Source organism: Ambystoma mexicanum (assembly GCF_040938575.1).
Source record: "Ambystoma mexicanum isolate Mex_15411 chromosome 12 unlocalized genomic scaffold, UKY_AmexF1_1 Mex_chr12_unloc.1, whole genome shotgun sequence".
NCBI lineage: Eukaryota > Metazoa > Chordata > Amphibia > Caudata > Ambystomatidae > Ambystoma > Ambystoma mexicanum.
The window spans coordinates 10,158,444-10,183,083 of NW_027182322.1; positions in this window are offsets into that span (position 1 = coordinate 10,158,444).

Here is a 24,640-nt window from a genome sequence, read left to right on the forward strand (position 1 = left end):
AGGAGTGGTTCTGCAGGAAGAATGCTGTGGGGCTGTTAGCTCACCAATAAAATAACATCTGAGCTTCTGCGCAGTGTGGCCCACCAAACATCGACATCATGGGAAGTGACATCACAGCACGTATCTGTGGATGATACACTGGCTAGGTCTTATTTTAATTTTTTTATTTTTTTCACGTGTGTTTTTATTGGCATTTTCCAAAAACATATAAACCTTTTTGTTTTCCCCCTCCCTCTGTCCCCCCACCCTTTCCCCTACTCTCTTTTGTCCCAGCATAGGTCCAGTGTTAAGCCTCGGTTTCTCCTCCTCTTCCCTTCGCCCTCGCCGCCCTTCCTCCTCCCTTGTTCCCTGATGTTACCACCCCATGCTAAGGGCCTCTCCTCCTCTTTATCAGGTCTTCTTCCCGTCTGGAACTTCTGAGTGCAAATTATTCGAAACGACATGCCCCGCTGACCTTATTCCAGTCCCAAAAGTCTCATTGTCCTCGGGCCCCAGGCTCCTCTGTAATCTCTTTCAAGAAACTTCAGTACCATGTCCCAGTCTGCGAGGAAGCCCTGATGGTCCCCTTGTATTGTGTAAGTTACCCACTCTAGCACTGCAAAATTCCACACCTTTCCCACCCATGCTTGTTCCGTGGGTGTTTTTTTCGTTTTCCATTTTTGAGCCACTACCAAAGCTCCTGCCATCATAGGTGTTCCATAAAACTTGCGTTGGGATTTCGAAGATAATTCCTCCAGAAGGTCTTATTTTTTAATGAGAGTGTGCTTTCCACCAAACCTAAAAGCGGTGGATAGAAGGTTTTAAATGTTTCACGGATCTCTCAACTCATCTGCACTCGTGGGTTCGCCCGCAAAAAAAGAACACGCCCTTGAGGCCGCAAACAGTGCCAGGAAATCGTGAGCAGGGCAGGCTGAGAAAAAAGGCCACCACTTACTAACGTGAGGACCCGTTTATATGCAAAATGCGCCTTTCATCGTCATAAAATGACTTTACTGAGGTCTGCTTCTGCCAGTGACAGGGCTTTGACCTTCTGTGACCTCCTAAAGCTAGCAGATTTCACCACCCAGAAGTGTATGGACTGACAGCCACATGCCCGAAAAAAAAGATGTAAGCGTTTTGGGAACAGGCACACAAGTTATTGGAGGAGATGGAATAAAAAAGAATTCCCATTTCTGATTTTTGAAAATAAATCATGTACTGATATGCAAGCGTTTACAATTGGGTTCATTGTAAGTCCAGATAATTGTGTCCTCCCCTTCATACCAATGTTTCAATGTGTCAAGGAAGGCGCTGCTAGTGAAGACGCTTCCTCAGGACCGTTGTGCTCAAGATCCCAAGTCACTCCAGTGCAATCCCATCATTTCTGAATACCTATCAATGGGGAAGTCAAAGGTTCAATGCAGTGGTGAGAATAAGAGGAAATGATTGTCTTTCAAACTAATGACAAATCACAACTATCACCTCTCTTTGGAAAAATACACATATCCATGCTAGTAAAACAGTATTAAAAAAAAGGTAAATAAAAGGGGACAGCGCTTGTTTCTAATTCTCAGGGAATTGTCCTCAATCTGGTGGGCTCAAAGCACAAGTGGGTGGAGCTATGCAAATTATGCACATTTTTGGAGTGTGGGCCATAGGAGTGTGAGCAACGCATAAGTGACCCTGGAGCCCATGGTGAAAAGTTAACATCTATGGGTTCATAACCGCCAGCATTGCTCTGGGCAACTTTACACACCAAACATTGGGGGCGCGGGGCGGATTAACAATAGGACATTACTTTTGATCCAGGTAATGTCGTTAAAGGGGATATAACAGGGAGTGACATTACAGAACACGCCCGCGGATGACACACTGGCTAGGCCCTCTTTTATTTAATGAGGTATGCTTATAACCAAAACTAAAAAGTGATGGATAGGTGGTCTTCAAAAATTGCCAGCACTAGCATTGTTCTGTGCAACCTTACACACCACACCTTGGTGGCAGGGCCAAGACTTGTTTGCAGCTGGCTAGCCCCCTTCTGTAATAGGGCAAACCAACCAAAAGATGATGGCATGAGAGGCTTCCCAGAGCACATATAGCGGCCAGGATTAATTCAAAGCCTTGCATTCATCACCTCACCTGCTTAATGGAAGAAGCAAAGCTATGCAAAAACACAGTTACATTACATTGCATTACTTTTATTTTTTTACTCTGCTTTTCTCTCCGGAATTACATTTCTTGCATATTAACTCTTATTTATCACCTTTTCTCAAGAAGGAAACCCCACAGATTAAATAGTTTAAATATAATTGGTAAGGCAATCCAGTTGGTTGATGCACCTGCTGAATAAATCTGTGTGCAAGCTGTAGGTCACTAGTTTGTAAACTGGATGGGCTAGAAAATAATGAGTCTGTTGCTGGTACAAAAAATAACATTGAGTAGGCTCATGGCCTGCTGTCTGGGAAGGGATGGCCAAACAGGACACAGCATTGTTAGTGGGCTTAAGCCCTAGCACAGGTCCCCAGAAAGTGCACCACATGCCTTGGCAGGTGGGACAGAGCAGAGACAAAGTAAAGCTGTGTGTTTATGAAGTATATAATTGGAGCCTTATAAGAACTGGTGGCAAGTCCTTGTAATAATGTAGATTTCCAGAATATCATTTGATAAAGAGGAGCGTAATAGGACTGCAACACATGGATTCCTGCTATTGAGGCTGCCCAATAGTATACATGAACATATAAGCGTTAAGTTGAATCCATAATTTGCGCCAATTATCAAATTTTGATGATAAATTCTTGCATTATTTAAATGAAATGTTTCTTAGATTGGCTCCTAGTATTTGATGACTAATTCAAGCAATATTTTCAATTCCTTTTAATTCAATTGATAGTTGCAATTTTACTGTACGTTTGGTTCCTCAGTATGCACCATTACTGTCAATTGCAAAGATAAATTTGTATTTTTCACTCTTCAAATCAAACAGTACTGTTGATTCCTCCTCAAACAATACTTATTTTTCTCAATTTTACACAGTACTTAGTGTTCCTCTTCAAACAATGCTTTATTATCCTCTTTTACACAGTACTTAGTGTTCCTCTTCAAACAATGCTTTATTATCCTCTTTTACACAGTACTTAGTGTTCCTCTTCAAACAATGCTTTATTATCCTCTTTTACACAGTACTTAGTGTTCCTCTTCAAACAATGCTTTATTATCCTCTTTTACACAGTACTTAGTGTTCCTCTTCCAACAATGCTTTATTATCCTCTTTTACACAGTACTTAGTGTTCCTCTTCAAACAATGCTTTATTATCCTCTTTTACACAGTACTTAGTGTTCCTCTTCAAACAATGCTTTATTATCCTCTTTTACACAGTACTTAGTGTTCCTCTTCCAACAATGCTTTACTAGCCTCTTTTACACAGTACTTGGTGTTCCTCTTCCAACAATGCTTTATTATCCTCTTTTACACAGTACTTGGTGTTCCTCTTCCAACAATGCTTTATTATCCTCTTTTACACAGTACTTAGGGTTCCTCTTCAAACAATGCTTTATTCTCCTCAACACGTGTTTCCCCGCCTTACCTTAGACGGTTCATCAGGAGGAAAATTACAACTCTAAAATCAAAGGATACAAAAGAAAAAAAAATGTGTTTTCCCGTTTTGCAATGAGATATGTCTCCTTCAGAATCACATGCTACTAGGTAAAGCAGTGTGTGTAAAATAGAAAGCCCAGTATTAGGCAACATGCCCCCATGCTAACATGAGTTTCTTCTCCTCCACCACCCCACCCAAAAACAGTGTAGAACAAAGAGACCCTATGGCCATTGCCCCTTAGGCTGATTAAATTAGGCTGGCAGACTCCTTATACAGTCATGGCCGAGGAAGACTCCCTTGCCAACCAAATATTGCTAACAAGTGATGGTGCCATGAGAAATAATCAGGCCAAGTGGCACTTCTGCATGTGATGTGCACTATATACAGGACAGTGATTATTATTATGTATGGAGCAAACACTGTAGTCTATTAAGCCATGTAAGAGGGAGGCTTTTTGAGGGTGTGAAAATGTCACTTGTCACTAGCCAGTGGCTAGTGATATTTGACTCTTGGCCAGTAAGAAAGGGAGTGCTTTGTGTATCTATTGAATTAAGGTGACAAGTGTCTTTTTTATGGCTGGCTAGTCGCTTGCAACTTGAATTGGTGCCCCCGATTCTTGTGTAGTTCAGATTTCACAAGATCACTTTTACGTCATTCCAATTTGGCAGCTAGAGAAAATAAGATCCTTTTAGGCGGAGTGATTTGCGCAGGATCACGTTGGTCGGTGAAATCCAAAAGCCTCGTTGTGAGCCGAGGTTTTCTGGTTGCACAACTTGCAGATTTGTGTGCTTCACATTTCACATTTTCAGGTAAAGTCTTAAGTTGTCCTGGCAAAAGGATGGATGTTTGGCAATTTTTGTCTTTTTGGATCACATCATTCTGTACGATTGTTCACTATTTGTAGTTGTATTTTGCCAATATAAAACTGAGGGCGCCATGTACCAGGAGACAATCTGGTGGCCCTCTAAAAGCCAAGACTCACAGAGCATCTAGCATCTGTCAACCTGTGATTTAATTGTGACAAAATGACGACTGCTCTGCAGAGGTACAGGGATGATTAGTGGCTAAACCGCCTACTCAGGCCCACACTACTAATAAATCATCAGTGACCCCAGTCACAAAGATGAAGCAGGCACAGCTCGACAAGTATGCCTCCATTTCCTCTTTTGAGAGCACTGGCTGAGTGTGGGATACATCCTGCTGGGAAGTGTGAGCAGAAAACAGTAGTAACCCGGACAGCCTCAGTACAATGGATCCAAAATAAAAGAATTTCCGATCAAGGTTCTAGAAAAAAGGGAACTTGAATGAAAACAATCAGTGCACAGTGGCAGCTGGCTCATTGAGGGCATTGAGGCGGAGCCCCGCTGTTTTTCTACACTATACGAGCGGCCTAGCTCATGGTGTGCGAGGGCAGCATTTGTCTGCAACTGCTTTCTGGCTGCAATGATAGGAATGCATTGCAGCAATAGATGCCAAGTGCACATGTGTGTGCTTGTTGCTGGTCTGTTTCCCCATTAGCAAATGCGCAGCTGTGGACTGGAATTTTAATTGGACAAAACAAACCCTTTGCTGGCACTGACTAGATTGCGCCCGATGCACTGGGGCCCGATTCTCAAGTACCGTAAAGGTTGTTAAAAGCGTTAACAACCTTTTCGGTACTTAAGACCTATTCTGAAGGTGGCGCTCAGCCCGTGCTATCCAGAAGTCGGTAGGAACACGCCACTTTTGGAATACATGTGGCGGTTGCTAGAATGGGTTGGAAACCAACCCAGCATCCGCCACATTCGTTACCTGCCTTTTTAGACTGGTATTCTTGTGGCACACCTCCAGTTATATATGTGCGCGAAAGCGGAGCACATATATGGTACCATTTTGGTGCCGTTATTCTGGAGGAGTGCCACAAGAAGTCTTGTTGCAGTGCAGGGTGTATATGAAGACTTTCATATACACCAAAGAAAAGCACCTTCAACGTTGTATCCTGCAACACTGAAGCCGCTTACTTTGGTGTATATGAAAGTCTTCATATACACCCGTGTTCTCTGCAGCAGTTTTGTAAAATAACAAATGTGTCGTTATTGTACAAAAAAGCTGCAGAGATTTCGGGATTGCGCCCGTTAAGCCAAAAAAAGGTGCAATGCTGAATGTGCACTGTCGTGCACTTACGAGGACGCCCAGGGCCACTTGAGAACAGTGGTGGAGCCTGGGCGTCCTGATTTTGCGCAGTGAATCCTGCTTTTTAGCACGTTCACTGCGCCAAGTTAAGAATCAAACCCTCACGAATCAGCTAGGAAGGCATAGTTTTCAAGGGGAGCGTCATCCGTCACCTGAGGTCAGACCCAGAACACATTTGCGGAGCACGCACGAATCCTAATAATGACTGTTCCAGTCACAGCCATCTTCAGAATCCGAGCAGTCTTGCGAACAAGCACGAAATCCACTGTAAAAATGTGAGTAGTACATTTTGTATGTATTTCTGGAGGGATCTGAGGAAGGGTCTATATCACGCAGGTTACAGGACATCACAGTCCTACTTCGGATCAAAAAGCGCTCACCCTGATCCCTCTGCCTTGGTACATTGTGACTTCTGTCTGTTCCTTTCACAGGGAGCCTCGGACTGTGAAGCGGTAGAGTGATAAAATAGTCACGCGCGTATTGAAGGCGTGACTTCAGATATCATAGAGTGTCCAGACAAAGAAAGACTGAAACAGAATGTACATTTAAAAAAAAGAACTATAACAACGCGCACAAAAGACATATATTCAAGGTGTGTGTAAATCACTTCTAATAGTTCCAATCTTTGCTCTTGTCGAGGGTGACTAGATTTCAAAAGTTAAAAACGGGTCTGGGTAATTAACATAAAAGTTGGACTAACTCTTGAAAGTGGCTGTCAAGGCACTACACTTCACTAGCGTCAGGGAGAGAAGGGGGTTTAAGTGGTACTGTTCAAAGAAAGAAACACATATTATAATTAATTTGTCTCAAACTAACACTATCTCAAAGTTGTTAAATGCAGCATTTATTCTGTGCGAGATTGTGCATTCCTGGCTGCCAGCTAAGGAGGCCTACTACCAAAAACCAGGAGCACTGCCGTTTCCAATGCAAACAATCTCGAGAAAGGGCGACAGAGCATCAAATAAGTGACACTAATTGCATATCCTTTTGCTCCCCAACTAATTTGCAATCATTTGAAAACTTCATAAGGTTGGAAGACTAACTTGGTCCTGCTTGTATTTGAGCCTGTGAACTGCGTTACACAGATCTCTGCAGTAGGCACTGAACCTGCCGAGGTACCTTACAATCTCAGGTACTTCCGTTCTGATCCACACAGATACAAAGCAACACTATCACACGGCCTGTAGCACGTTTAACACCAGATCACTTGGACATTCTTTGCTCATTAATCGGGGATGCAGCAGATATATAATTGATACTATTTTGTTGGACCAGTGATTCCATAATGGCCAGCTATAAAAACAAACTTTTAAGTTGCATTCCTTTTATGGACACTGCTACAGCAGGCTGAGCAATCTGTCATATAGCAGGGTGAGGATTATTCCGGTTTGGTTTAATCACTGTTGCTAAGGGACTGACGTCCCCTATAGACCCTTTATGGGATATGCAAAAGAGAGTCTGGGAGTCCCTCTACTGGCGCAAAAACTGCCCATTGACCTGTTCTTGGGTGGATGGCCCCTGCGAGAGTCTCAATCAGGCTTTAGCTCACTGCACCGGTAGTGCGACTCCCAGACCTCTTTATGCTAATTTTGGGCTACTTTGGGTTCGCACCCTAAATTACCAGGATAATCCAGACGTGGACCCCTTGCTCACTGTGCTCAGAGAGGCACAGCTGCACCCCACTGATGAGGCCTGACTAGGCCGATACACATGTCTGGGGTTGCTGTTGGGTACTTTTGTTCAGAGGAGATTTGCCTAGCATTTCGGTGCTGGACTACCTTTGGGTGGGACAAAGACTGATATGCTTATGGACATTTCTCCTCTGTGAAAAGAATATTGAGCTGAAGTGTGGTTGAGCCTCTCCCGGGGCCATTCACCCAGGACAGGCCAATGGGCCGTGGCCGTGTTGGTGCCGGTAGAGGGACTTCCAGACCTCTTTATGCCCTTTTATGGGATAGGTTTTAGTTTGGCTCCCACCTTCCCGAGTACCTGAATGCCTTGTGCTATGTAAGGTTTAAAAGGAGCTCCCTCTCTGCAACTTTTCATGGATCTAGCTCACTCACACACATCATTCCTCTGTGTGCGCGCAATCTCTGATAGAACAGGGTTCCCCAGTTGGCTAATGGTGATGCCTCAGCTTGGTGGGTTACCATTTTGGCAGGTCTGGAGGATACCTGTGCATTTGGTGATGCAGAGTGTGGATTCTGATAGGAATGGCTCGGTATCCTGGAATTCAAGATAGTGATGCACAGACAGTGCTATATAATAGGCCCAGTCCTGGAAGAGCAGGGGCGGGGGATATCAGATGACTGAGATAAATTGGCAACACGTTTCTTGGGTTCTATCGCTAAATGGTGAAGGGAGGGTGGACAGGATTGCTGCATGACTGTGGTGTATGTTATGTATAGAGCTGCTTCTTGGTCATGGTACTGGAATAGTGGAATATTTTGGTGATTAATATTGTGAGTCATTGCCAGATCGGTGTGTGACGATATGTAATGAAATAACAGAAGGAAATGCTTAGGGTAGAGGTCACTTTGCAGAGCAGTATGCCAGTCCACATCTGAAAGTGCAGGGGCTGCTTCTGGTCCGAACTAATGTGTATATACATAGTTGTATTTGAATTGTATATTGGAACTGGCATGCCCGGGACACACTGGCATAGCTCTTTAGGCGTCTCCTACCAGCATTACAGTAACAAAGGACAAAAGGCGATGACCCATTTAAGCAAGATTAGTGTTCATGGATGAAACTGTGCATGGATTTTCAGGTCTGGAGCATAAGTGCTGGATGCAAAGTGTGTGTGTCATCGTGTGCACTCTTTTGTAGGGGTGCAAGCATCCATGCTTGTTTGCATTTGAGCATGCGCGCGCGTGTGTGTGTGTGTTCACCTCAAAATTGAAATAACAGGAACAACACTGGGTTGCAGTACTTTGCTCTGGCAGAGTTTTGTATAGGATGCAATATGGTCCTTTTGCTATTAAATTGCACTGGTAGAAAAACATATGGGTCTCGGTATTGAAAGAGCAGTCTTTGTTGCTGGTCAGGATTGATGTGAATTGGTAGAGTGGTAGGTGAGCCTATGTGCTGGAAAAACAGAGGTGATAACATTCATTCAGGATTCAGGTGCATTATGGGAGCTCTGTGCCCCTTCAAATACTAGAATAACATCCGATTATACAATGCACTATTGATGTGAATTTGCAGAGCACTGCACATGCCCGGATTTGCAAAAGCAGCAGGTGAAAAGGCCTGGATCAGGGGTTTGCAACCTGTGGCTCTCCAAATGTTTTAGACTACAATTCCAATGATCCCTCTCCATTGACTATGCTGGCTAAGGCTGATGGGAGTTGGAGTTCAAAACATCTGGAGAGCCAAAGGTTGCAGACCCCTGGCCTGGATACAGTTACATTGGCAATGGTTTGCTTGGAACACACCAATGAAGCATGCAGTCTAGGCTAGAGGTATTTATTTATTCACATTTGTAAAGCGCACAACAGGCCTGAGGCATCCTGGTCCTTGTTACAGACAGTTTACTTAGTCACATTGGCTGAGCTGAATGTGATCCTCTTGCTTCAGCAATGGGCTGCTTAATTTCAGAAGTGAGGTGGTGATAACAGAGGCGGGTGTGTTACCTGGAGTATCAGAGGACTGCACATCACTTTGGAGGTGCATTTGAGCCCTAGGGATGGAATATCAGTGGGTGCTACAGGTCAACATTGAAGGACATTACGAGAGCTGTCTGAAGCCACAGGTTCTGATATTTATTGCACTTCAGGCCTCAAACGATACATCTCAGCCAAGTAGTCATGTGGATATACTCAGGTCTTTGTTTTAGTTTAGGAACAAAGGACAGAACAACAGAGTTGACAATGGTGATGTCTTTTTTTATACTCCTCTGTGTGAAAATGGGATGGCCTCCACTAGTTTTAGGCCAAGGGCAGAAGATGAGAAGCTTGAGCCCAGGAATAGCAAGTGCGACGAAGTTTGGACAAAAATAAATCTGTAGAGTGTCGAGCTTGCGTAGAGCACACATACCTTGAGAAGAACCTTAGGTACTTGGGAAGAATGTGCGTAGAACATTGAGAACGTGGGCATTCAGTGAGGAGCTGGAGACATGCACTAGGACGAGAAGCATGTGAAGCACGTTGCCTTCAGCATATTTCTTTGCAAAACGGTAGTGTATAACGTAGCTTTGGTCCCATTTGTTTTCTGAATCTTCTTCCAGTGAACACTCTACAAGTCCATGGAAATGGATGTGATTAGTGAAAAATAGAGTTGGTAGTTACGTCCACCAGTTTTAAAGTTCACCAGCCGTGACTGCAATGCAATCAGTTAATTAAAAACGCCAAAGTACTGCCCTTGTAAGAATAACACAGAGAAAGCAGGGTTCGATGAGAAAGGGCACTCTTGCTCGAAAATCAGGGCTTTTCAGACAAGAAGACTTCAGCATCAATGTCAATGTTCATGGATATGTTCAAAAAGACAAAGGGGCGAGGGGCTTAAAAGTCACTATGGTCCTTTAACGTGGACCAAGTGGTCAGGGCCTCTTCACATTACTTTTCGTTCTTGGTTTGGGTGCTCAACAGAGTCGGGCTTCTAGGTGCTTTTACTGAGATCTGGCCGGTGTCGAGACGTTCAAATTGTGTGGTCCCACTATCAAGTTGGTGCGATGTGTGGGCTTCCGTTGAGTGGAGTTGGCATTTCAGATGTCGGCTTCCAAATCTTCGAGACAGCAGTTGAATCAGTGGCAAAAAGATGCTTCAGCTGTGTCAAGTTGACGTTCAAGACGAGTGAGTCTGTGAAACCAAAAAGAAGATATCGATGCTGAGTACCCCAAAAGGAAATACACCAAATGCGGGTTACAAAGAAAGATACAAAGATCTTTATTCTGAACTGAACAGTTTCAAAGGGCAAAGCAACAGATAGCTATCAAGCCCTCAGTACAACACAGCGAACTCCAGCCCTGCTCGGTGTGCTCAGTGAGTGGGGCTGTACATCAGAATAGTTGCACCTTTTATACAGTCCAAAACATGATGTCCAGCCCACCTGCAATTTAATACATCACGGATCTAGGGTTCATGCCGAGTTCATACATCTATACATTTAGGGTTTGCCATTAATACATTTACCAACAAGTTACAATGGCAACAGTGTGTCTCCGGATTTCTGGTTGAGCCTTCTCATACATCTTTCTACAATGCAGTTAAACAAGTGTTCACATTTCAGTATTTGAATATATTTTGTTTAACATGTGCTCGCGTATTAGCTTTGTTGGCATAGGTAATCCTCTATACACAGGTCAACGAAGGACAAGGTCTCAGTTCATGACCCCAACATGTGGCCTGCAGGCAAGTTACATATTAGCTTGTACACAGAGGTCAAGACGGCCATCTTACGTTCGGAATGACACTGTCCACCATCTTGGAACACAGGGTGACTTTAGAGAGAGAGAGAATCTAAAATGGTGGATGGACCTAAAATGGCGGCTTACTCAGATCTAAGGTCAAGACCTTGTAATGCAGATTCTCTTCGCAGAGCGGCTTGGCTTAAGCCAATATACATATATTTATACTATATAGGAGGCACGATATGATTTTCCGTTCGACAAACCCTCCTTTTGGCCTATGCCAAGCACTAATCACTTTACGAACAACTCCACATCTCAATGTCCATACACCCTGCATCACCATCGGAAATATCTATTGCCATTAGATCAGTTATCAAAATTTCTTTCAGCACATACTCATTGGAGTTCTTGTCTGGGGCGTGTACCTTGCATCCTAATGTCCCCATCGCCTGTGCGCAACATCCTCCTAACATCGAATATATACTAGGTAGACACTGTATACAGCAACAAAGAAACAACAAAATTCCCAAAATGATCAGCAAGACTGAAATTACCTTCCAACCCCAAGATCGCAAGAAGTCCCAGAACCAAGTGCTAAGATCCCAGTTTCCCTCGGGAACCTGCACTACTTAACTAAGGACGTGCAGATTTTGTATTGACTTGAAGATAGTTGGGGAGAAATCTGGCACGAAAACGCAGCAAGCGGACCCCACTAATTTACACACTCCACCACGTTCAGCCAGAATGACATCTAATGCCATCTGGTTCTGATGTGCTACTAATCTTATTGCTTTCTGTTCTAACGTCATATTATAGAGTATGTCAGTGGTCTGGTTGATGGTTCTCTCCGGTACTCTTGCTAGTCTCCTGATATCTTTAGAGTTCATTATTTGTCCCCAAAATGGCACAAAGGACTTTGCTACATCTTCAAAAATGTGTGCTGGAGTATCACCATCCTCGTCCCATCGTGGACAAGCCTTTGAAACCTCTCCAGTGCTTGCTATGAATACCCCGGGTACCAGGATCCCTAAATGACAAGTTCCCTGCCAATCCCTGGGTACCCATGGAAATGCTACATTACCGCAAACAAAGTAGACAGGTTCGCCTACATACAAAGGTCTGTCTTCCCCAGTCAAATTTGCAACGTTGGCGCAACCTTTAAAATCTCCCATTGACTGAGTACCATTCCTCTGTATGCAGAAAGAAACTGAATCGGGCTATGGTTAACAGCGTAAGAAGGAGGCGTGGCTTCCTTATTGCCTATAGGAGCCATTTTAAAAGGAATCAAAGATTGGAAAGGACGAGACAGTCTATCAGAAGGCCTAATAGAAGCAACATTAAGCTTGCTCCTATTCGCAAAAAGTGGGCATACCAGGGGCGTAATAACACGTTTCTCAAAATTATTCAAATTAGTACTGTCAAAATTCCCTGAGATGCTATCGTTCCATCGGCCAAAGAACAGTCCTCTAAGAGAAGCATAACAAGCAGTTGTCAAAGGTAAAGGATGAATATACCACCCTAGCATCTTATCTCCGTGCTGCGGTAAATGCGAGCAGACCCAACAGTTGGACTTATTAAAGATAGCATGTGTAGCATTCATGATGAGTAATAGTGTATTATTGTGGTATCTCTGTCTGTGCTGAGAGTCCCTAGGAGATAGAGTGTGCAGATGCACAAAAGGAGTAGAAACAGTGGGTACATTTTCAGTCGGTAACAAGGTTTCGAGCGGATGTACTTCTTCTAGATATCAGAAGCCTAAAACAATGACTATTATAAAACCAATTAACATTAGAAAAAAACAGCAGCACGTTTTAGGGGCCCAAACAGTTTGTCCATTTTCATAGCTGGTCACACGTCCATTTATCAGTTCTGTACGAGCGGTAGCGGTTGCAGGCATTGTAATCTTCAAACGAACACGCCAATGTTATTTAGCTGGCGACCTCCAGGCCGAGCGACTTCTTAGTCCTTCCACAAACCCTAGCCAACAGAATCCCCCTTTTCAAACAATTACTTGGGCCAAAAGCAAGCCCTTGATGATTTTCTTTCTTCTTCTCCGAATGCACAGCCGAACCGTGCCGTAAGTCTATTTCCTTGGACACAGATTATACCTCGTTGTCCCTGGTACTGATTGATCCGAGAACAACGTGTCGTCACTTCCCGTTGAAAGCGACGTATCAAGAGCAAGTGAAGATGCAAGATCCAGAACAACAGCTTCCGGAAACAAAACTTTTGGAGAGTGTGGAGACAAAATGGCTGCTTCCCCAGGCCTCACGGGCTCAGAGAGAGTCTCCAGTACAATCTCAATGTTGTTTACTGCTTCGGGATCGTTGGTTGCAGTACTGGTGAGGGGTTCTGTTTCTTCTGTATCATATGGCACTGGTTGTGAAATCCTCTTGACGTGCATCGCATGGATCCAGTTTTTCCGACCTGCAACCCGCATCGCAGTCTGTGTGACCAGCAGGACTTGGAAGGGGCCCTGCCACCGAGGTGCAAGGCAAGAGGATCACTCAAATGCCTTTGTCAAAACCCAGTCACCAGGCCGAATGCTATGACCAGGACCCTCGTATCGTACATGTAAAGCCTCTCGCACCTGGTGATAAATCAAATACAGGTTTTTCGCAACTGGCTACAGTAATCTGAAAGAAGTACATTTTCAACATTTCTCAAAGAATGACATTTTGGAAGGTTCCAGATATTAGCAGGTCTCCCCATTACCACCTCAAAGGGAGAGAGCCCAGTCTGAGTTTGAGGGGTTGTACGCATGGATAACAATACAATCGTTCAGGCGTCCGGCCATTTTAGTTTGGTGCCGGCACACGTCTTGGCGAGCTTGTTCTTGATAATGATGTTGTGTCTTTCTACTAGTCCAGCACTCTGACCGTGTCTGGCCGAATGGAACCGTTTGTCGATCTGTAATCCCGCGCATATCTGTAGAATTACAGCAGCGACAAAATGTGGACCATTGTCCGACCAGATGACTCTTGGTAGCCCGAACCTAGGAAAATATTCCTTTAACATAGTTTTTGCAGTAGTCATGGCTGCAGCGTCTTTAACAGGAAAAGCCTCAACCCATTTGCTAAAAGCACAGATGACGAATAATACGTATTTCAAATTATTGCACCGTTCCATTTCGATAAAATCAAAGTGTATGACCTCAAAGGGGACAGAAGGTGGACCAAAACTTTCCCTAGGAGTTGATGTTCCCTTTCCCACATTATGCTATAAACAGATCATACAGTCCTGAACATAGCCCTCAGCTATTTTAGAGATTTTGTCATTTGCCAAAACTTTCTCCAACATTTTTGTAATCTTGTGGGCACATATATGTGTAGGGCCATGAGCCATGACACCCATCATCATGATGTACGCATCAGGAAGTAACCATTTCCCTTCACCTATGTCCACCCAACACCCATCATCATCGAGTTTCCCCAGGCCCTCAGCCCATTTCTTGGACTCTTCTAATGTGGCAAGTTTCCCTTGAAGTGTACATGTCTGCAGAGAGATCGGTGGCAGTCTGTTTAGCTATCTGATCAGCGAAAGCGTTCCCTTTTCCTATATCATCTACAATCTTTTGATGTGCTGCACATTTTACGACAGCTAACTGAGTAGGGAGTGCAAGCGCTGAGAGCAGTTGTACTATTAGCCTCTCTGCGAAAGTTGAATTTAGATCTGTTCCCACTTGCATCAGAATTGTTCCCACCTGCATTTAGAAGTGTACCCAATTGCATTTAGTAGTGTACTCAGTTGCATTTGGAGGCTGCGCCCGATAGCCTCCCTGTGAAAGTTGAATTTAGATCTGTTACCACCCACATTAGAACTGTTCCCACCTGCACCTAGAAGTGTACCCAATTGCAGTTGGAAGTTGCGCCGGATAGCCTCTCTGAGAAAGTTGAATTAGAATTGTTCCCTCTTGCATGTAGAAGTGTACCCAACAGCATTTAGAAGTGTACCCAATTGCATTCAGAAGCTGCACCCAATAGCCTCTCTGTGAAAGCTGAATTTAGAACTGTTCCCACTTGCATTTAGAAGTGTACCCAGTTGCACCTGAAAGTTTGCACCCAATAGCCTCTCTGTGAAAGTTGATTTTAGAATTGTTTCCCACCTGCATTAGAAGTATACCCAATCTTATTTAGAAGTTACGCCCAATAGCCTCTCTGAGAAAGTTGAATTAAGAACTGTTCCCACTCGCAACTAGAACTGTATCCCGCACCCTCTCTGAGAAAGTTGAATTTAGATTTGTTCCCTCTTGCAATTAGAAGTGTATCCAACGGCATTTTAGAAGTGTACCCAATTGCATTTAGAAGCTGCACCCAATAGCTTATCTGAAAGTTGAATTTAGAACTGTTCCCACCTGCATTTAGAAGTGTACCCAACAGCATTTTAGAAGTGTACCCAGTTACACTTGAAAGTTGCACCCAATAGCCTCTCTGTGAAAGTTGAATTCAGAATTGTTCCCAACAGCGTTTTAGAAGTGTACCCAGTTGCACTTGAAAGTTGCACCCAATAGCCTCTCTGTGAAAGTTGAATTCAGAATTGTTCCCACCTGCATTAGAATTATTCCATTTTATTTAGAAGCTGCGCCCAATTGCCTCTCTGCGAAAGTTGAATTAAGAACTGTTCCCACCTGCATCTAGAACTGTACCCTGCACCCTCTCTGTGAAAGTTGAATTCAGAATTGTTCGCACCACATTAGAATTATACCCAATTTTATTTAGAAGCTGCGCCCAATTAGCCTCTCTGAGAAAGTTGAATTAAGAACTGTTCCTACCTGCATCTAGAACTGTACCCTGCACCCTCTCTGAGAAAGTTGAATTTAGAATTGTTCCCACCAACATTTAGAAGTGTACCCAATTGCATTTAGAAATTGCACCCAATAGCCTCTCTGAGAAAGTTGAATTTAGGACTGTTCCCACCTGCATTTAGAAGTATACCCAACTACATTTGAAGTTGCGCCCATTAGCCTCTCTGAAAAGTTGCTCAACTCAGTAGTATACCCAACTGCATTTAGAAAGTGTACCCAATTGCATTTAGAACCGTACCAAGTTGCACTTAGAAGTATACCCAATTGCTTAGAAGCACCAATTAGTCCTTGACTAGTTGAGCCCAGAAGTGTACCTATAAGTGTGAGTCACCGACCCTAGAACCACAATCAGAAAACCCTCCTAAATCAACCCAAAGCTCACACCAATCATGAGCGCACCAACTCCACCAGTGCCCGTCAGAAACGACTCCCATGGACCCCTCCACTTTCCGATCTGCCCTCCTTCCCTCCCCTCCCAAGACAACCCACCATCCTCCGCAATCCCTGCCAGCACCCTCACCAAACACCAAGCCAGGGGGGCACGATGGCGTGCCAACCACCCCAAGACCACTCATCTCCTGAACCCCACTGCCGTCCCGCCAGCACTGCCCATGCCCACTCCCCCCACTACCACACCCCACCCTGCAATCACCCATCCCCCGCCTTGCCATCATACCCCTGCCACCTTCCCCCCGACTGCACCCTTTCCCCTCCCTAAAAATTGCACGCCTAGCCCTAGCGAGAACCGAAGCTGCCTCCGTCTCCCCCCTGACCTCCCTACCCTCTCTCTCACACCAATCGCAGCAAAGAAAGTTTGCGGACTGGACGAGTGTCCGGACTGGACGAGTGTGCGGACTGGACGCGGGTGTGAACTAGACAATGATAATGACTAGACGAATATGTGGAGCGGACGAGTATGAGGAACGGACGAATATGTGCAACGGACAATACTTAAGATGCTTTGGAATGAAGGAAACACTTGAAAACATACATCATACCACACCCCACGCTTACTCTCCTCCTTACACCACCACTCATCTAGAACACAGAGATACTATGACACCATTCGGTATAACTGTTCTCATATCTACATCTCCCGCTTACTCCACATCACTCTAAGTAATCATTGCTGGTTCACACCCCCCAGCCAGGCGTTCTCCTCAGGCCTAACGCAGCCACACTCGTTCTGGGTAAAACCGACCAGAGCGAACACATACTCCTGACCTCTCAACCACCACACCTACAGCTAAGAAGCAGCTACCACTCGATTTCCGCACCAGCTGCACACATACCTGGTGCGCACACGCACTTTTGGACTCCCTCTACTCTCTCTACTGACCTGAACTTCGGTTCCCAAGGGCTTTCAACCTACCAGCGCCTTCAGACCATACCAATGGTATATAAGGCGCTATATAAATGCAAAATAACATAACATAACATAACTAATAATGTTAGTCCATGTATCTCCTAATCCTGCTACATCATCTACTGTCCTAACCTGTTTCCACAAATCTACGGGCAGGAGTACAGGAAATAAGAAACCAATATCACTTAAGGTGAATACTGAGGATTGCAAAATGGACTCTATTTCTTTATAGAACCCTGTTGGATTTTTCCTAATATCGGGAATAGATTGTCTAATAGTGTTCACCTTCTGTCTCGAAAACGGGACGTGAATAAACTGTGACACATAATGTGCAGGTATTTCCACAGCAGCTGTACCCGCTGCAACATTAGCAGGGATCTCAACCTTTGGGACAAATGTCGGAGGAACCTCTCTCATAGGCAACTGAGAAGTGGGCAACTCCGAACGCTTACTAAGCAACAGAGCCAAATCAAGTGCTAAAGCAGCCGAAGAAGTGTCAAGTGAAAAAGCTCTCTTATAAATACTTAATAACTCTGCAGGACAACAAATCTTTCTTTTTTACACACTCATCCTGCAGGTACTCTACCATTACCTGTATCACTTTCCTCTGCATTTCTGGTGTATACTGACTATATGTGTCATATAGTTCAACTGGAGTTATCGATGTGTCTGAGATCCACCTAATCGCGTCTTTCGTGCAAATTCGCATTTCCTCAGATATCGATTTACGACAAGGGAGAAATCGCTTCTGTACACACATAATGTCCAAACTATCTTCATCTTCGTCCTCATTCTGTAACCTTTCCAACTCCTTTCTATACTCAAATACCCTCTCAACATGCTCTTGTACTTTCTCCGCAGTGTCTCTAGAAAACGCTAAAGTGTTCAGATCCCTCAATCCTTGTGGGAGATCTATATTGTCTCATCTGTCCCACATTACACACAAGTGGATACCTAATCCCTCAATAAAAACATTTTTTTTCAGGAACATTGTCCACATTAGAAAGTGTGGCAAAAACATTAGCTCGATCACCCCCCTCCATACAATGCTTAGCCCATGCAATCAATTCACGTTTCTTTTCTGGAGGTACAGTTTGCGAGTAACAACCCTCGATCCCGCTCCCTGATCTACTACAAGCGGTGCAGGACCGCTTGGAAGAGGGAGAGCAGGCAAGTTCAACGGAGGTACTATCACTGGTGCAATAGGAAAAGGTGGAGGAGCAGGTGGAGGAGCAGCAACAAAAGGAGGAACAATGACTGGAGGAAGAGGAACAACAGGATGAGCAGGAATAACAGCAGGAAGAGGCAAACCAGCAGGAAGAGGAACATACGGAGGTGGCGCAGTGACACCAGGCCTTCGTTCATTTAACAATTTATAGATAAGCTCATCAGAAACATGAAAGTCTTTAGAAGGATAGATTTTCTGAATGCCAAGTGAGAAAGCCCTATCCATATTCTTAGCTGACTCAGACTGTTTATCTTGGTCATATAACAACGCTTTTTCGGCGTTCGTCTTATGACGGCGCGCATGTTTTTCCCTACTCTTAAGCTGCTGTAAAGCTTCTTTTTTCCAATTCTGTAATACATCAAATGCTGCAGGTCTAGCCTTATTCTTTAATAAAATTGACTCTAAATACTCAATACGAGGGATTTCAAAACTACCATTGATCGGCCACTGAAGTTCGGAAGCATGTCTAGTTTGTCTGTGCCAAATATCATTAAACACTATACTACCAATGCCATGCTTACAGTACATAGTACAAGCCAGCAACCCCTCCTGTGGTGCTGGACGGCTAAATTCCAAAGATTGTTTATCGCTGCGGAATAACGCCCTGAAGCAGGTAGACAATTTCCCAGGCATATCAGAATACTGGTGTTACCTGGTCAGTAATTGTATTTGCAGATACAATGCGGCAAAACAAATGATCTTGATGCTTAAGAATCAGGTCACGACTCACCTGATCAATCCTAAGGAGGTCCGATCGGATTACAAAGTTCTTCTAATGAATTTTACCTTGTGTTTGGTGATTTCGGCAAATCTGCCCGCCTCGATATGTAGACCCTCGTCAAGATGCCGACTCGGACCGCAATCTCACTGTCCAGGGATCGGGCCGTGCAGCGCTGTTGAGGTGTCGCGTCTCATTCAGAAAGGTGCCCCTTTTTGTTTACACCATCCAATACCGGTCCGATAGCTTGCGTCAACGTTCAAGGAGCTGGCATCAATCTTGAGGGTCCCTATTCGGGCGCCATCTGTGAAATCAAAAAGAAGATATCGAGGCTGAGTACCCCAAAAGGAAATACACCAAACACGGGTTACAAAGAAAGATACAAAGATCTTTATTCTATACTGAACAGTTTCAAACGACAAAGCAACAGATAGTTATCAGGCCCTCAGTACAACACAGTGAACTCCAGCCCTGTTCGTTGTGCTCAGTGAGTGGGGCTGTACATCAGAATAGTCGCACCTTTTATACAGTCCAAAACATGATGTCCAGCCCACCTGCAAGTTAATACATCACGGATCTAGGGTTCATGCCGAGTTCATACATCTATACATTTAGGGTTTGCCATTAATACATTCACCAACAAGTTACAATGGCAACAGTGTGTCTTTGGATTTCTCGTTGAGCCTTCTCATACATCTTTATACAATGCAGTTAAACAAGTGTTCACATTTCAGTATTTGAATATATTATGTTTAACATGTGCTTGCGGATTAGCTTGGTTGGCATAGGTAATCCTCTATACACAGGTCAACGAAGGACAAGGTCTCAAGTTCATGACCCCAACATGTGGCCTGCAGGCAAGTTACATATTAGCTTGTACACAGAGGTCAAGACGGCCATGTTACGTTCGGAATGACACTGTCCACCATCTTGGAACACAGGGTGACTTTAGAGAGAGAATCTAAAATGGCGGATGGACCTAAAATGGTGGCCTACTCAGATCTAAGGTCAAGACCTTGTAACACGGATTCTCTTCACAAAGCGGCTTGGCTTTGACCAATATACATATATTTATACTACATAGGAGGCACGATATGATTTTCCGTTCGACAAGTCGATGGCTTCCAGCAGCAGATTGAATCATTGTTGAATCAGTTGCTTTTGCATAGTCTGGCTGGTGATCGGATCGAGACAAGGTGGTCTGCTTCAATGGGTCAAGCTGGCATTGGGATGGCTAAAAAGGCAAGTAAGTGGTTTGAAGTTTTGTAGAGAGCCAAAAGTAGCATAGCGGTTCCTGTACTGGGTTAAAGTGAGTTGAGCGCGGCCGAAGCAGCTCTCGAGGCAATTGTATCAGGGGTCCTCCCAGGCAAGTAACGGCTGGAACTCCAAAGTAATCCAAAAATGAGTGTATACCAAGCAGGAAGTAACAATAATTGTGATTGGCGCATGCCATCCTGGCCCCCATTGCCTCTCTCCACCCATCGTGACATCACAAACCTTCCCACACCGCCCCACAATTACGTTCCAAGCATTACGTGCTGACAACTGGAACTTTATTAATCTGCCATTGGTCAGCTCCTCATGAGCACACACATCAACCTGAGCTTGGCAACGGGGAGACATTCACATGGCTTCAGACCAATGAGGTGCCCCACGGACATCAGCAAGGACACAAAACTCTGTTGCACCCTAGGGACACCAAATCCTCTCCTTGTGATTGGTTCCCCGTCGCTCATTCCCTCGCCCCACAGCCCTCTTCCCATGACGATCTGCCAAGGGATGATTTGAAACCGCCTACCCCACTGTGGTTTGGATTTTATTGGCCTGTATTTAATTTTGCCTTCTCTACAATTCTCAGCGAGCACCCAGGTGCCTAGCTCGCTGGCCTCAAAAGTATCTACTGGCCCCATTCCCCGTTGGTTCCGTTATCCTGGGAACTGCCAACTCGCAACAATTCTCTAGCATTCTGCTATAGCTGAGAGTTCGAGAAAGGCACGTTTGCCCAGGACATGAGGCCTGTAGCTGTGAAAAGACAATTGTTTTACTTACCTGCGCCCTATACTCTAAAATGACTGTTATGTTGCTCACATCGTGGTACACTACCTTTTATACCCACTACCTTTCCTATCCACTACACCTGCCCCATATCCCTATCCCTGCGAGCCCCCAATCCCACTTTTCCCCACGGACATCTCTAGCTGCATATGCGGACACTGCACATAAGTTACACAGTGCAACGGTCATTGATGTCAACACCCCCAGATGGGTCAACCTCCCTTTCCCCACTGCACCCCTCCCTCCCCCATCAGGTATGTAATTAATAGGTGTGCCCCCCCCTTGGCGGTGATGAATTTGTGCCTTACCGCACAATGAAACAGGTTCTCACAATCCAGTGAGAATGATCCAGAGCCAGCAGAAAATCCATGGTCCAACAGCAGTGTCACCACCACTGTCCTCTGGCAAAGCCTAGGGGGGAGAGTTTGCCTCTGATGTTGATGTTGATGCCTTATGTCTTCAACCCTATGGCAGAGGACTTTGAAATATACTGTATTCCAAACTGAACTACAGTGCATACTTCTTCTTATTGTGAGAGTCCAAAGATGGATCAACTAAGGAGAGTGATTCCTCTATTTACAAAGGCAAAATGTCACAGAGGATGAGTCCAAAGCAAGCCTGCTGTAAGGGTCCAATGCAGGCTGCTGTGCCCTTTTCCTTCTGATATCATACCCAGAGTGATTTGTCTGCTGGAAATGCGGTGGTCATGAAGATGTAAAGAGTCCAAGTAGAAACCAAAATGATGAAACCCTTCTCGCAAACTACCTCTCTTGTCTGGCTACCCTAACTCCAACCCCTTCCCATGACTGCTAACTCCAGTGGTCAGCACCCTGGTGTGAGAGTGTCTTTGTTATGTTAGTGTTGCCATTGAAGCATCAATTTCCAGGGGACCGCCTGGTGAGTGGCCCTGTTTTCTTGGAGGAAGGTGTTGCCCTTCCTACAGAAGGATCAAAAGGCTGCTTCCTGACCATTGGCCCACATGGCTTCCATTGAAAAATCCAGACCAGACAGCTAGTCCACATCACCCCTGTCATAGGGGAGTTCTGCTCACCAAGCTAGCACTATTATGTTATCAAATACTGTGGCTGTGTAATTGTTTGACACTAGTAGCCGCCACGCCACAACCTGACTAGGATACACACTTGTTATGTTTTGAATCAGAGGTGAAGACAATTAAACAGTCACCACTGCCTTCTGGAACTTTATGTTCTAGCAGGGGCAGAAATGCACACATGACCTTTGAACCTGCCCTGCTACCACCTCAAGGCGGGTGCTTTAGATGTCAGGATATTGGGACATCAAAGTCACATTAATGCACTTTGCTTTTGTCATGGAGCTTTATGAAACCGAGGTCTTATTGGCAGACCTCCATTTCAGAAACAGAATTACCCACAGTATTTTATTACCCACTGCTCTTTCCTCATTCCCCACCCACCCCCACACCTTCTCTCTCCTCTTCCCTCTCTTCCACATCACCTATGGTGCTCTCTGTTTCTCCTATCTTCTCCAACTGTTTCTCTATCGACTAACCTACCCTTCTCACTAAGTCTGGTAGTAAGAAGTTCAAAAAGGATATTCTGGTCTCCAACACAGGCATCCCTATTGCTGATACCTACACCAGTGCTTCCTCCACACAGACCCTCACTGACATCCTCTTCGTCGCTCCTTTGCCTGACCTATGGACTCCTCATATGGTCTCTGTGCTCTCTCCTAACTCTTCCTCTACCAATAATGGTGGCGCCCTGTGGGAGGCCCTCCTGGATTCCTTCCAAACCTCTAAGGCAGGGGTGCACAACTGATTTTGACAGAGGGCCGAAAGTACCTTACATGATGGCTATAGTGGGCCAAAAAGTAAATGTGGGTGGGGCGGTAGGCGCGGTGGGGCGTGGTGTGGCAGGAGGCTTTTTCAACCCCCTATTTTTATTAAACACTATGCCCCATAGCCCCCACCCCTCAAGCAAACACTATGCCCCATGGCTCCCACCCCCAAACACTATGCCCCATGACACCCACCCCTCATGCAAACACTATGCCCCATGGCCCCCACCCCTCATGCAAACACTATGCCCCATGGCTCCCACCCCCAAACACTATGCCCCATGGCCCCCACCCCTCATGCAAACACTATGCCCCAAGACACCCACCCCTCAAGCAAACACTATGCCCCATGGCTCCCACCCCTCAACCAAACACTATGCCCCATGACACCCACCCCTCATGCAAACACTATGCCCCATGGCCCCCACCCATCATGCAAACACTATGCCCCAAGACACCCACCCCTCATGCAAACACTATGCCTCAAGACACCCACCCCTCATGCAAACACTATGCCCCAAGACACCCACCCCTCATGCAAACACTATGCCCCAAGACACCCACCCCTCAAGCAAACACTATGCCCCAAGACACCCACCCCTCAAGCAAACACTATGCCCCATGGCCCCCACCCCTCATGCAAACACTATGCCCCAAGACACCCACCCCTCATGCAAACACTATGCCCCAAGACAACCACCCCTCAAGCAAACACTATGCCCCATGGCCCCGACCCCTCATTCAAACACTATGCCCCAAGACACCCACCCCTCATGCAAACACTATGCCCCAAGACACCCACCCCTCATGCAAACACAATGCCCCAAGACACCCACCCCTCATGCAAACACTATGCCCCAAGACACCCACCCCTCATGCAAACACTATGCCCCAAGACACCCACCCCTCAACCAAACACTATGCCCCAAGACACCCACCCCTCAAGCAAACACTATGCCCCATGGCCCCCACCCCTCATGCAAACACTATGCCCCATGGCCCAACCCCTCATGCAAACACAATGCCCCAAGACACCCACCCCTCATGCAAACATTATGCCCCAAGACACCCACCCTCATGCAAACACTATGCCCCAAGACACCCACCCCTCAACCAAACACTATGCCCCATGGCCCAACCCCTCATGCAAACACAATGCCCCAAGACACCCACCCCTCATGCAAACACTATGCCCCAAGACACCCACCCTCATGCAAACACTATGCCCCAAGACACCCACCCCTCAACCAAACACTATGCCCCATGACACCCACCCCTCATGCAAACACTATGCCCCAAGACACCCACCCCTCAACCAAACACTATGCCCCATGGCCCCGACCCCTCATGCAAACACTATGCCCCAAGACACCCACCCCTCAACCAAACACTATGCCCCATGACACCCACCCCTAATGCAAACACTATGCCCCATACTCATACAGACCCCAAGCCCCCCACCCCTGCATACAAACTAACAAGTATACACCATGCACCCATACAGACCCGAACCCCCACCCCCCAACTCAGCACACAAACCCACAAGCATACACC